Here is a 12,194-nt window from a genome sequence, read left to right as displayed (position 1 = left end):
GTTCTATACCACAGCCTGGTAGAGTGAGGGCAGTATTTATTCTGCAACACTTTACAGAGAATATTTGGCCAATCACATCAGTCTCTCCCCGAGTGGAGCTTACAATCTATATTCTCTGTCACATGAACACACATATACAGCACACACTAGGGTTAATTTTTGTTGGGAGCCAGTTAACCTACCAGTATATTTTTGGATTATGAGAGGAAACCAGAGTACCCAGAGGAAACTCACATAACCACAGGGAGAATAAGGAGATTTATGGTAGACTTACCATTGTTAAATCTCTTTCTGCGAGGTACACTGGGTTCCACAGGGAATACATTGGGGTGTAGAGATGGATCTTGATGCAGGCACCAACAGGTTAAAGCTTTAGCTATCCCAAGATGCATTGGGGCCTCCTTTATAACCCCGCCTCCAGGCACTGTGAGCTCAGTTTCGTTAACCAGTCCAATGCAGGAGCAGGTAAAAGAGAAGGCAGATGTTAGTCACATAGAACCACATTCTCACGACAGGAGAAGGGACCAGCGACTAATGCCATACAAACCCATATAAGCTAGGTGTGTCAGGGCGGGCACCCTGTGAAACCCAGTGTACCTCGCAGAAAGAGATTTAACAATGGTAAGTCTACCATAAATCTTCTTTTCTGCAGCGGGGTACACTGTGTTCCACAGGGAATACATTGGGGATGTCCCAAAGCAGTTCCTCAAGGGAGGGGACGTGCCTTAGCAGGTATCATAACCTGGCGACCAAAGTAAGCATCCTGGGAGGTGAAAGTATCAAAGGCATAGAACCTAATGAACATGTTCACTGAGAACCACGTAGCCGCCTTGCACAAATGTTCTGCGGATGCGTCACGGCGGGCCGCCCAAGAGGGTCCAACAGACCGAGTAGAATTGGCTTTAGTAGCAGCAGGAGTTGGAGGTCCAGCCTGTGCATAAGCTTGTGCAATCACCATTCTAATCCATCTGGCCAAGGTTTGCTTAGTCGCAGGCCAGGTACGTTTGTGAAAACCAAAAAGTACAAAAATCTGAGCTCCTGATAGAGGCAGTCCTCTCCTTGTATATTCGGAGAGCCCGTACCACATCCAAAGACCGCTCTTTGTAGGACAAACCAGAAGAGATGAAGGCCGGAACCACAATCTCTTGGTTAAGGTAAAAAGATATCACCACCTCAGGCAAATAACCAGGGCGAGTTCTAAGAACTGCCCAGGCATGGTGAAATATCAGAAAGGGTGGATGACAGGAAAAAAGCGCCTAGGTCCGACACCCTCCTAGCAGAGGCTATATTCAGTAGGAACAGGACCTTGACCATGAGCCATTTAAGGTCCACTGACTCAAGAGGTTCAAATGAAGACCCTTGCAGGGCATTCAGAACAACAGACAGATCCCATGGAGCCATTGGAGGGACATAGGGATGTTGAATCCGTAAAACACCCTGAGTGAAAGTATGAACGTCAAGAATAGACACAATTTTTCTCTGAAACCATACCAACAAGGCAGGGATATGAACCTTGAGCGAGGCCAGACGAAGGCCTACGTCCAGGCCCTGTTGCAGAAAAGCCAGAAGTCTGGAAGTACTGAATTTGTAAGCCTTGTAATTCTTAGCAGCACACCAGGTGAAGTAAGAAATCCGTGCAGATGCCGGTTTGTGGGCCTTCAGCATAGTTTGGATGACCGCCTCAGAGAATCCTTTGGCCCTCAGGAGTAAAGCTTCAAGAGCCACATCATCAAAGCCAGCCTGGCCAGGTCCAGATAAATACAAGGGCCCTGAACAAGGAGGTCTGGGCGTTGAGGAAGTAGAAGAGGACGCTATATCGATAGACCCTGCAAGATTGAGAACCAATGCCGTCTGGGCCATTCTGGAGCGACTAGAAGTAGTATTCCTCCTACTTGTTTGAACTTCTGTAATACCGTGGGCAGGAGTGACACTGGAGGGAAAACGTAGGGCATCCGAAAGTTCCATGGAATTGCCAGTGCATCCACGATCGCTGCTTGAGGATCCCTTGTTCTTGATCCGAAGACTGGAACTTTGTGATTGTGTCAAGGCGCCATCAGGTCTACATCTGGTAGGTCCCACTTGTTCACTAGGAGTTGAAAGACTTCCTGATGAAGATGCCACTCTCCGACGTGCACGTCCTGACTACTGATGAAATCACCTTCCCAGTTGAGGACACCCGGAATGAACACAGCCGATATTGCCGGCAGAAGGGGTTCCGCCCAACGAAGGATTTTTGACACTTCCATCATTGCCATGCGGCTTCGAGTGCCGCCTTGATGGTTTATGTACACCACCGTAGTGGCTTTGTCTGACCGTACTTGAATAGGCCTGTTCTGTATCAGAGGCGGGACGAGAGACAAAGCATTAAACACTGCCCGCAATTCCAGAATGTTTATCGGGAGGAGTGATTCCTCCATGGTCCACCGACCCGCAATTCCAGAATGTTTATCGGGAGGAGTGATTCCTCCATGGTCCACCGACCCTGGAAAGAGTGTTGCTCCAACATCATGCCCCAACCCCTCAGACTAGCGTCCGTACTCAGTAGGACCCAGTTGGAGATACAAAAATGGACGGTGCCTGCTCAACTACTGGTCCTGTAGCCACCAGGTCAGTGAAAGATGAACCTCCGGAGTCAAGGAGATCATGTGAGACCTGATCCGATGAGGCAGGCCATCACACTTGGAAAGGATTAACCTCTGTAGAGGGCAGGAATGGAATGGAGCGTACTCTACCATGTCAAAAGCCGACACTATGAGGCCTAGTACTCGCTGAGTGTATCGATAATCTTGGGCAAGAAAGGAAGTATCTGATCCTGTCCTAAAGTTTCAGGACCTTCTCTGGAGACAGAAACAGCCGTTGACTGTGTGTGTCCGGTAGTGTCCCCAGGTGCACCATGCTCCGAGCAGGGACCAGTGAGGACTTCCTCCAATTGATGAGCCATCCGTGGGCTTGTAGGAAGTTTACCGTCAGTTGTAGATGACTGAGGAGGACATCGTGAGAGTTTGCCAGAATCAGCAAATCATCCAGATATGGCAAGATCCTGACTCCCTGGCAACGGAGATGATCCGTCACCCCGGCTATAACCTTGGTGAAGATCCGAGGGACCGTGGCCAGTCCAAACATCAGAGCCTGGAATTGATAGTGAAGGTTGCCAATAGCAAACCACAGATATTGCTGATGCGATATGGCAATAGGCATATGCAGGTAAGCATCTTGTATATCCAGGGAAACCATATAGCCTTCAGGTTCCATGGCCAGTACAATTGAGCGCAGTGTTTCCATACGGAACTTGGACACTCTCACAAACTTGTTCAGTGATTTCAGGTTGAGAATAGGCCAGAAAGACCCATTAGGTTTCAGGACTAGAAATAGGGTTGAGTAGCATCCTTTGCCACTCTGGGACAGAGGTACTGCCACTACAACTCCTGTATCCAGGAGGGAACGCACAACTATCTGTAGAGCTTGCGCCTTTAACGGATCCGAAGCGATAACCATTGTGCAGAACTGGCGAGGGGGACGTCTCTTGAAAGAGACTGTGTACTCGTGAGAGACAACTTCTCGCATCCATGCGTCTGTAGTGGTCATTAACCAGACCTGGATGAATCGTAGAAGTCGGCCCCCCACCCTGGGATCCCCCAGGGGGAGGCCTGTCCCATCATGCAGCAGGCTTGTCATGAGAAGCAGGCTGACGAGCAACCCAGGATAGTTAGGCCTTGGGCTTAGTGGCTGTGGGGAGACAATCTCGGTTATGCCTGACCTTTGCTTTCCCTTAAGGCCGAAAGCAGGGAAAAGTGGTACCTTATGCCTTCTGTGCAGAAGGAGTAGCATTTGGGAGAAAGGCAGTCAAAGTAGCCGCCGATTCAGACCCAATTTTTAATTGGGTCTTCCCCAAATAAAATGTCCCCAGTAAAGGGGAATACCTCCAAGTACTTTTGGAGTCCAGATCCACCTTCCATGACCTCAACCACAGAATACGGTGATCCAGGACAGATATATTCGACGCCTTGGCAGCCAACACACCCGCCTCAGGGGACGCCTCTTGGTGTAGAAAAAAGGTGGCGGTGATATTGTGAGACAGGGAATGTCTGGCATTGTCAGATATATCCTCGGGCAGCTCTTCCTCTAATGCCTGATCCAGTCATCAATCTATTTGCAGCCCCAAGAGGACACAATCGTGGTCTATGTACAACACCCGTAAGGGAGTAATAGACTTCAGGCATCCCATAACACGCTTATCTGTCGGTTCCTACATTGAGGGGACAGTGGTGAGAGGTAGAGTCGATGACACCCGATGGGTGACACATGAGTTCACTAGCAGTGAATTACCTACTTGTTATATAACTCTGCAGGGGAGGATATCGAGCTAATGCCCATTGTAGACAGGGGGAATGTCTTCCCTGGATTAGACCAGGAGTCTTGTCTGATGTACACTTAATGGTCAGATTGTGGTAACAGAGTTTTATTTACCCTCTGACATGTGAACATATCAGTTTGTTTAACCACAGTAGGGGAATCCTCTTATCATCAGTGATTTGTAGGATTTGTTTCCCAGTAACCACAAGGGCAGTGGTATCATTTAGCAATGAAAAATCCTTGTCAGAAACACCTAATATAGGGACTGACAGGACAGTATGATCCCCCTCTCTTCAGATAAAATATCAGAGAGATTATTGGATAGGGAGGACGGAGTAGCCCACTTAGATGACCAAGAAACACAAGAGTGACCTGGAATAGGGTTTTGCCTGACCAAGGAATGAGTCATACGCTACAATCCGTGAGGTAAATTTTTCCCGACCACAGAGGAGTAACCATGTGGACATCAGTGACTGTAATGTTACAGATGGTGCTATAGGGGTATAAAGTGTTCAACTAGAGTACCCAGTAGGTCTGAGAATGCAGCCCAGGTTGGCTCCAGATTGATTACAGGAGCTGCGTACTGACTGGGAGATGTATGAGACATAGTACACAGACCATCACACAAAACCTCCCCCTCAGGTAAATCTGTTGTGCATGATCTGCAGGATGCAAGAGCGTCCCCAGATTTACTGCCCTACATGTTAAACATTATACACAAATGCAACAGAGAGCGGTTTAGTACGATGAAGTCAGACAGAGTACAATACCTGCAAATAAATCCGTTAGCATGTGACTGAGTACCCAGTACACAACACCTGCGTATAAATCCGGTATTATGTGACTGAGTACACAGTAGATTACATGTAATAGGTAAATACTGTGATGCACTGTATATTGACCCAGACATACCTAGTCCACTATGGTACAGTATACAGTGATAGATATATCTGGAATACACTGCAGTGAAATCACATAGCAGATACAGGCACACATAGTCACATTTGCAATGCAGATAATTATTTTCATGACCATAAAATTGCATTGGATTATTATATGAACACACACACATATATATATATATATATATATATATATATATATAGATGCTGCAGTGGCCGGCACTCAGTCTGCAGTATGGTAATGGCCTTGGTGCCCTCCTTACCACTCAAAGTGGAATTAGATATGGCGAAAGATAGGCGGCACTCTCAGGACTTTGTAAGCATAGAAATTATGAAGGCAATTGCAGCCTATCGGTCATCAACGTTTCAGTTTTATTATTAAAACTTTCGTCAGGATACAACACAAAAATAAACACATACCTTTATAGAGTGAAAAACCCTCACAATGTGAACTCGTGATCCCGAGGCTGCGGCTAGGGTCGATGACGTCACACCAAGTGCGACGGGTGCCGGGACCGCACCGGATTCCCGTAAGCCGTTGCCAGGAGACCTTACAAAAACAGAAACAAAAACCCATGTGGAAAAGACACAAAACGCATATATACAGGCCCGGCGCTACCCGCTCAGCGAAGGGATGCAGTGCAGGGAGGCGCTGGGACAGAGAGGCGCTCCCCCTGCCCTGCATCCCTTCCCTGCTGCGCCGTCCTGGCCCCCCTGCTGCTGCTGCTGCTGCTGCTGTGTCTGTCACTGTATGACAGTCACTGGCAGCAGCGCCTGCAGCATGAAAAGCCTCCTCCCTCCCCTCCCCTCACCTGTGTGACAGCGGCTGTGTACGGGACGGAAGGGGGCGGAGCTAAACGGTATGGAAGGGGCGGAGCTAAACGGTCCAGAAGGGGCGGAGCTACACGGACCAGGCTGCTGTACCGAGGGAGACTAGCTTAGGTAAGTAGAGGGTGAGAGAGAAGTGTGTGTTTGTATATATGGTGGGTGTGTATGTGTGTGTATATATGTGTGAATTGTTTGTGTGTGTGTGTGTGTGTGTGTGTGTGTGTGTGTGTGTGTGTGTGTGTGTGTGTGAGGTATGTCTGTGTACGCGCACTTTATGGATGGTAGTACTGGGGGGGCATTACGTATAATGACGATATTACTGAGGGGGGGCATTACATGTAAGGACGCTACTACTACAGGGGGGGCATTTTGTGAAACAACGCTACTACTGGGGGGGCCATTACGTATAAGGACGATACTACTACTAGGGGGGAATTACGTATAAGGACACTTCTACTACAGGGGGGGAATTACGTATAAGGACACTTCTACTACAGGGGGGGCATTACGCGTAATGACGCTACTACTACTGGGGGGGGGGCATTACATATAAGGACGCTACTACTAGGGGGGAATTACGTATAAGGACGCGTCTACTACTGGGGGCGCACTACATATAAGGATGCTACTACTACTAGGGGGCATTATGTATAAGGAGGCTACTACTACTGGGGGTGCACTACGTATAAGGACGCTACTACTACAGGGGGGGCATTACGCATAATGACGCTACTACTACTGGGGGGCATTACGTATAAGGACGCTACTACTACTAGGGGGCATTATGTATAAGGACGCTACTATTACTGGGGGGGGCATTACGTATAAGGACGCTACTACTACAGGGGGGGCATTACGCATAATGACGCTACTACTACTGGGGGGGGGCATTACGTATAAGGACGCTGCTACTACTACTAGGGGGGAATTATGTATAAAGACGCGTCTACTACTGGGGGCGCACTACATATAAGGATGCTACTACTACTGGGGGGGCATTATGTATAAGGAGGCTACTACTACTGGGGGGCATTATGTATAAGGAGGCTACTACCACTGGGGGGCATTATGTATAAGGATGCTACTACTACTGGGGTGCATTACATATGACGCTACTACTACGGGTGGGGCATTATGTATAAGAGGAATAAGATTGTGCTACATTGTGGTGTCATTTTAAATGGGGGCACTATTGTGTGGCCATGCCCCTTACTTGTGATCCCACACCCCTTTTCCCGGCGCGTGCCAAAGGAATATGGGAGGGCGCAAATTTATAGTTTACAGGGGGGCGCCGAACACCCTAGCACCGGCCCTGCATATATATAAACATAAAGTCAAAAATCAAAAAACAGGAGAATCCTTAGCAGGGTGTGATGATAGTACTGAACAACTTATAGCATGAATCAAACTTCTTTGAGAACAAACAGAGAACATATCTCAACAAGAGCGGTATCTAGTCAAGTGCAAGTGCAGTGCAAGTTTCCGTATAGGTTAGACATAACCATGGCTGAACTCAATGCTCCACATGCATCTGTATAACAATTATAAGGCACTCAAAAGGGTGGGTTGCGCCAATGTAAATGAATGCAGAACATACATGTGGAATAACCGCAACATAATGAAACTGTGTCAATACTAAAGTAAAGAAGGTTACTCGATAACTGTTTGCATGGCATAATCGAAACTGTGCAATAAGAGTTGTTCCAACACAAAAATGTAGATGGCAAAAAACACTGATAGTAAGTCTGGAGCATACCAAATATTGATACTAAACCCTTCATAGGAATGGCAACAGATGTTAGGTAACAATCAGTAGCGGATCTTGCCACGGGCAAGCAGGACTTTTGCCCGGGGCGCCGCCTTCCGGAGGGCGCAGGGCGCCATCCGGAGGGCGCCGCACCAGGGCAAGATCCGCTGCTGCTGTGTGCCCCCCGCTGCCGCTTGCCACTGCCCCCCCGCTGCCCCCCCGCTGCCGCTGGTTTAGTATCAATATTTGGTATGCTCCAGACTTACTATCAGTGTTTTTTGCCATCTACATTTTTGTGTTGGAACAACTCTTATTGCACAGTTTCGATTATGCCATGCAAACAGTTATCGAGTAACCTTCTTTACTTTAGTATTGACACAGTTTCATTATGTTGCGGTTATTCCACATGTATGTTCTGCATTCATTTACATTGGCGCAACCCACCCTTTTGAGCGCCTTATAATTGTTATACAGATGCATGTGGAGCATTGAGTTCAGCCATGGTTATGTCTAACCTATACGGAAACTTGCACTGTGGTTAGACAGACTAGATACCGCTCTTGTTGAGATATGTTCTCTGTTTGTTCTCAAAGAAGTTTGATTCATGCTATAAGTTGTTCAGTACAATCATCACACCCTGCTAAGGATTCTCCTGTTTTTTGATTTTTGACTTTATGTTTATATATATATGCGTTTTGTATCTTTTCCACATGGGTTTTTGTTTCTGTTTTTGTAAGGTCTCCTGGCAACGGCTTACGGGAATCTGGTGCGGTCCCGGCACCCGTCGCACTTGGTGTGACATCATCGACCCTAGCCGCAGCCTCGGGACCACGAGTTCACATTGTGAGGGTTTTTCACTCTATAAAGGTATGTGTTTATTTTTGTGTTGTATCCTGACGAAAGTTTTTATAATAAAACTGAAACGTTGATGACCGATAGGCTGCAATTGCCTTCATAATTTCTATGCTTACAAAGTCCTGAGAGTGCCGCCAATCTTTTCCATGTATATATATATATATATATATATATATATATGGAGGAAGTATGTCTGGCACTCTCCCATGGGCTAATAGAGCAAGGCTCACGCTCCGGTGCCCTCCCAAACAGACCCGGTGGTCTGTGTATATAAGATGAAAGAACGAGGCGGCACTCTGGAGACTTTGGTGAAGCGGTGAACTCTGTCAGGTGAGACTTTATCAACGTTTCGGGGTGCAAGCCCCCGTCATCAGGACACACAGTGATCAAACAAGTGAAAAATAAACATTTAAATACACTTACCAGGCGCGCTTCCAGCCGTGCTCTCCTCGCCGCTGCCCGACTTCCGGACTCAGCGCTTCCGGTCAGGTGACCCTGGTCCGTGACGCGAGCTCCCAGTGCCGTCATGCAGGGGGCGGGGGAGGCCGTTGCTATGGTGCGAGCTGAAAAAACATACAATACACAAACAAATCATGGTGCAGTTCTTAAGACAGGACAGGCAATCTCGTGTCTGCCTGAAGCATATCGTGCAATAAAGTGAATGTTAAAACTCTAAAAACATATCTATACAAACTGTAAATACATAAAACGGATATTTTAGCAGTTGGTTACATCTAGTTAGTTCAGAACCCTGTATTATAGAAACTGTTCTGTACAGGTAAGCATGTTTGTTCTACTCCTTAAATATCAATATTTAATTCACAATGAACTACGTTTTCGGGGGAGGAGGAGCTGTTAATCAGATCTATCACTACAAAATTATCTTCTTCGTTATACTTAGTCAGAGGTCCCCAGGTTTCAAGCAAAACTGCTCATACCAAGAGTCTCATTGAGTCCTCTTGGTCTCAATGTGTCCAGTGCAATTATCCATTTGGTTTCTAGTTGTAGGAGGCGCTTGGATCTATCACCCCCCCTGATGGAAAACGGCACCTGGTCCACAATGCGGTACCTAAGTGCTGAAAGTGAATGTTTGGCTATGGCAAAATGCCTTGCTACCGGTTGTTCGCTGGTTCCTGATATTAATGCTGCCCTAATGGCAGATCTATGTTGTGTCATCCTCACTTTGAACGTGCACTCTGTCTTGCCCACATAGTGTAATCCACATGGGCAAGACAAGAGATACACCACAAATTTGGAGTTGCACGTATAGGCGTCCTTTAATTTAATGGTCTTACCCGTGTAGGGATGTTTAAACGAATCCCCAGGAACCAGAAAGTTACATGTAGTGCACCCGCACCTATAGCATCCCTTTCTGGACCTGATTAGACTGCCCTCTGTTCTTGTTTTTTTAGCCACATCAGTTTTGACAACTAGGCCTCTGATGTTCCGGCTCCTAGTATAGCACGGCATCAGTTTGGTATCTTTAAACATCTTGAGCTCAGGGTCAGTATTTACGATTGGCCAGAGTTCCTTAGCTCTTCTACTAGTGTGTCTGCTGGATGTGTTAAACTGATTGACCCAGGGGACCCTTTTCTCTTTGGTGGTTTGGACCCATTCAGCTAACAATTGTTGCCTAGGCAACCCAATGGCTTTGGCCCTAGCCCCACGTAGTAGCTTATCAGGGTACCCCCGATCCTTGAACTTGATGTACATCTCGTCCAGCTGTTGGTCCCTCACCTGTGGATCACTGTTGATCCTACAGACCCGTAGCATCTGTGAGTAAGGCAAACTGTTAATTGTAGCCCTTGGATGAAAACTGTCGTACCGCAACAAAGTGTACACCAAAAGTACTGACCGCAACACTTTGTTGCGGTACGACAGTTTTCATCCAAGGGCTACAATTAACAGTTTGCCTTACTCACAGATGCTACGGGTCTGTAGGATCAACAGTGATCCACAGGTGAGGGACCAACAGCTGGACGAGATGTACATCAAGTTCAAGGATCGGGGGTACCCTGATAAGCTACTACGTGGGGCTAGGGCCAAAGCCATTGGGTTGCCTAGGCAACAATTGTTAGCTGAACGGGTCCAAACCACCAAAGAGAAAAGGGTCCACTGGGTCAATCAGTTTAACACACCCAGCAGACACACTAGTAGAAGAGCTAAGGAACTCTGGCCAATCGTAAATACTGACCCTGAGCTCAAGATGTTTAAAGATACCAAACTGATGCCGTGCTATACTAGGAGCCGGAACATCAGAAGCCTAGTTGTCAAAACTGATGTGGCTAAAAAAAAAAAAAAAAAAAAACAAGAACAGAGGGCAGTCTAATCAGGTCCAGAAAGGGATGCTATAGGTGCGGGTGCACTACATGTAACTTTCTGGTTCCTGGGGATTTGTTTAAACATCCCTACACGGGTAAGACCATTAAATTAAAGGACGCCTATACGTGCAACTCCAAATTTGTGGTGTATCTCTTGTCTTGCCCATGTGGATTACACTATGTGGGCAAGACAGAGTGCACGTTCAAAGTGAGGATGACACAACATAGATCTGCCATTAGGGCAGCATTAATATCAGGAACCAGCGAACAACCGGTAGCAAGGCATTTTGCCATAGCCAAACATTCACTTTCAGCACTTAGGTACCGCATTGTGGACCAGGTGCCGTTTTCCATCAGGGGGGGTGATAGATCCAAGCGCCTCCTACAACTAGAAACCAAATGGATAATTGCACTGGACACATTGAGACCAAGAGGACTCAATGAGACTCTTGGTATGAGCAGTTTTGCTTGAAACCTGGGGACCTCTGACTAAGTATAACGAAGAAGATAATTTTGTAGTGATAGATCTGATTAACAGCTCCTCCTCCCCCGAAAACGTAGTTCATTGTGAATTAAATATTGATATTTAAGGAGTAGAACAAACATGCTTACCTGTACAGAACAGTTTCTATAATACAGGGTTCTGAACTAACTAGATGTAACCAACTGCTAAAATATCCGTTTTATGTATTTACAGTTTGTATAGATATGTTTTTAGAGTTTTAACATTCACTTTATTGCACGATATGCTTCAGGCAGACACGAGATTGCCTGTCCTGTCTTAAGAACTGCACCATGATTTGTTTGTGTATTGTATGTTTTTTCAGCTCGCACCATAGCAACGGCCTCCCCCGCCCCCTGCATGACGGCACTGGGAGCTCGCGTCACGGACCAGGGTCACCTGACCGGAAGCGCTGAGTCCGGAAGTCGGGCAGCGGCGAGGAGAGCACGGCTGGAAGCGCGCCTGGTAAGTGTATTTAAATGTTTATTTTTCACTTGTTTGATCACTGTGTGTCCTGATGACGGGGGCTTGCACCCCGAAACGTTGATAAAGTCTCACCTGACAGAGTTCACCGCTTCACCAAAGTCTCCAGAGTGCCGTCTCGTTCTTTCATCTTATATATATATATATATATATATAAACAATGCGCTGTCTGAGACCGGACGTATATATCAGAATACTCGTAC

Source organism: Pseudophryne corroboree, chromosome 4 (assembly GCF_028390025.1).
Source record: "Pseudophryne corroboree isolate aPseCor3 chromosome 4, aPseCor3.hap2, whole genome shotgun sequence".
NCBI lineage: Eukaryota > Metazoa > Chordata > Amphibia > Anura > Myobatrachidae > Pseudophryne > Pseudophryne corroboree.
This window is presented reverse-complemented; position numbering follows the sequence as displayed.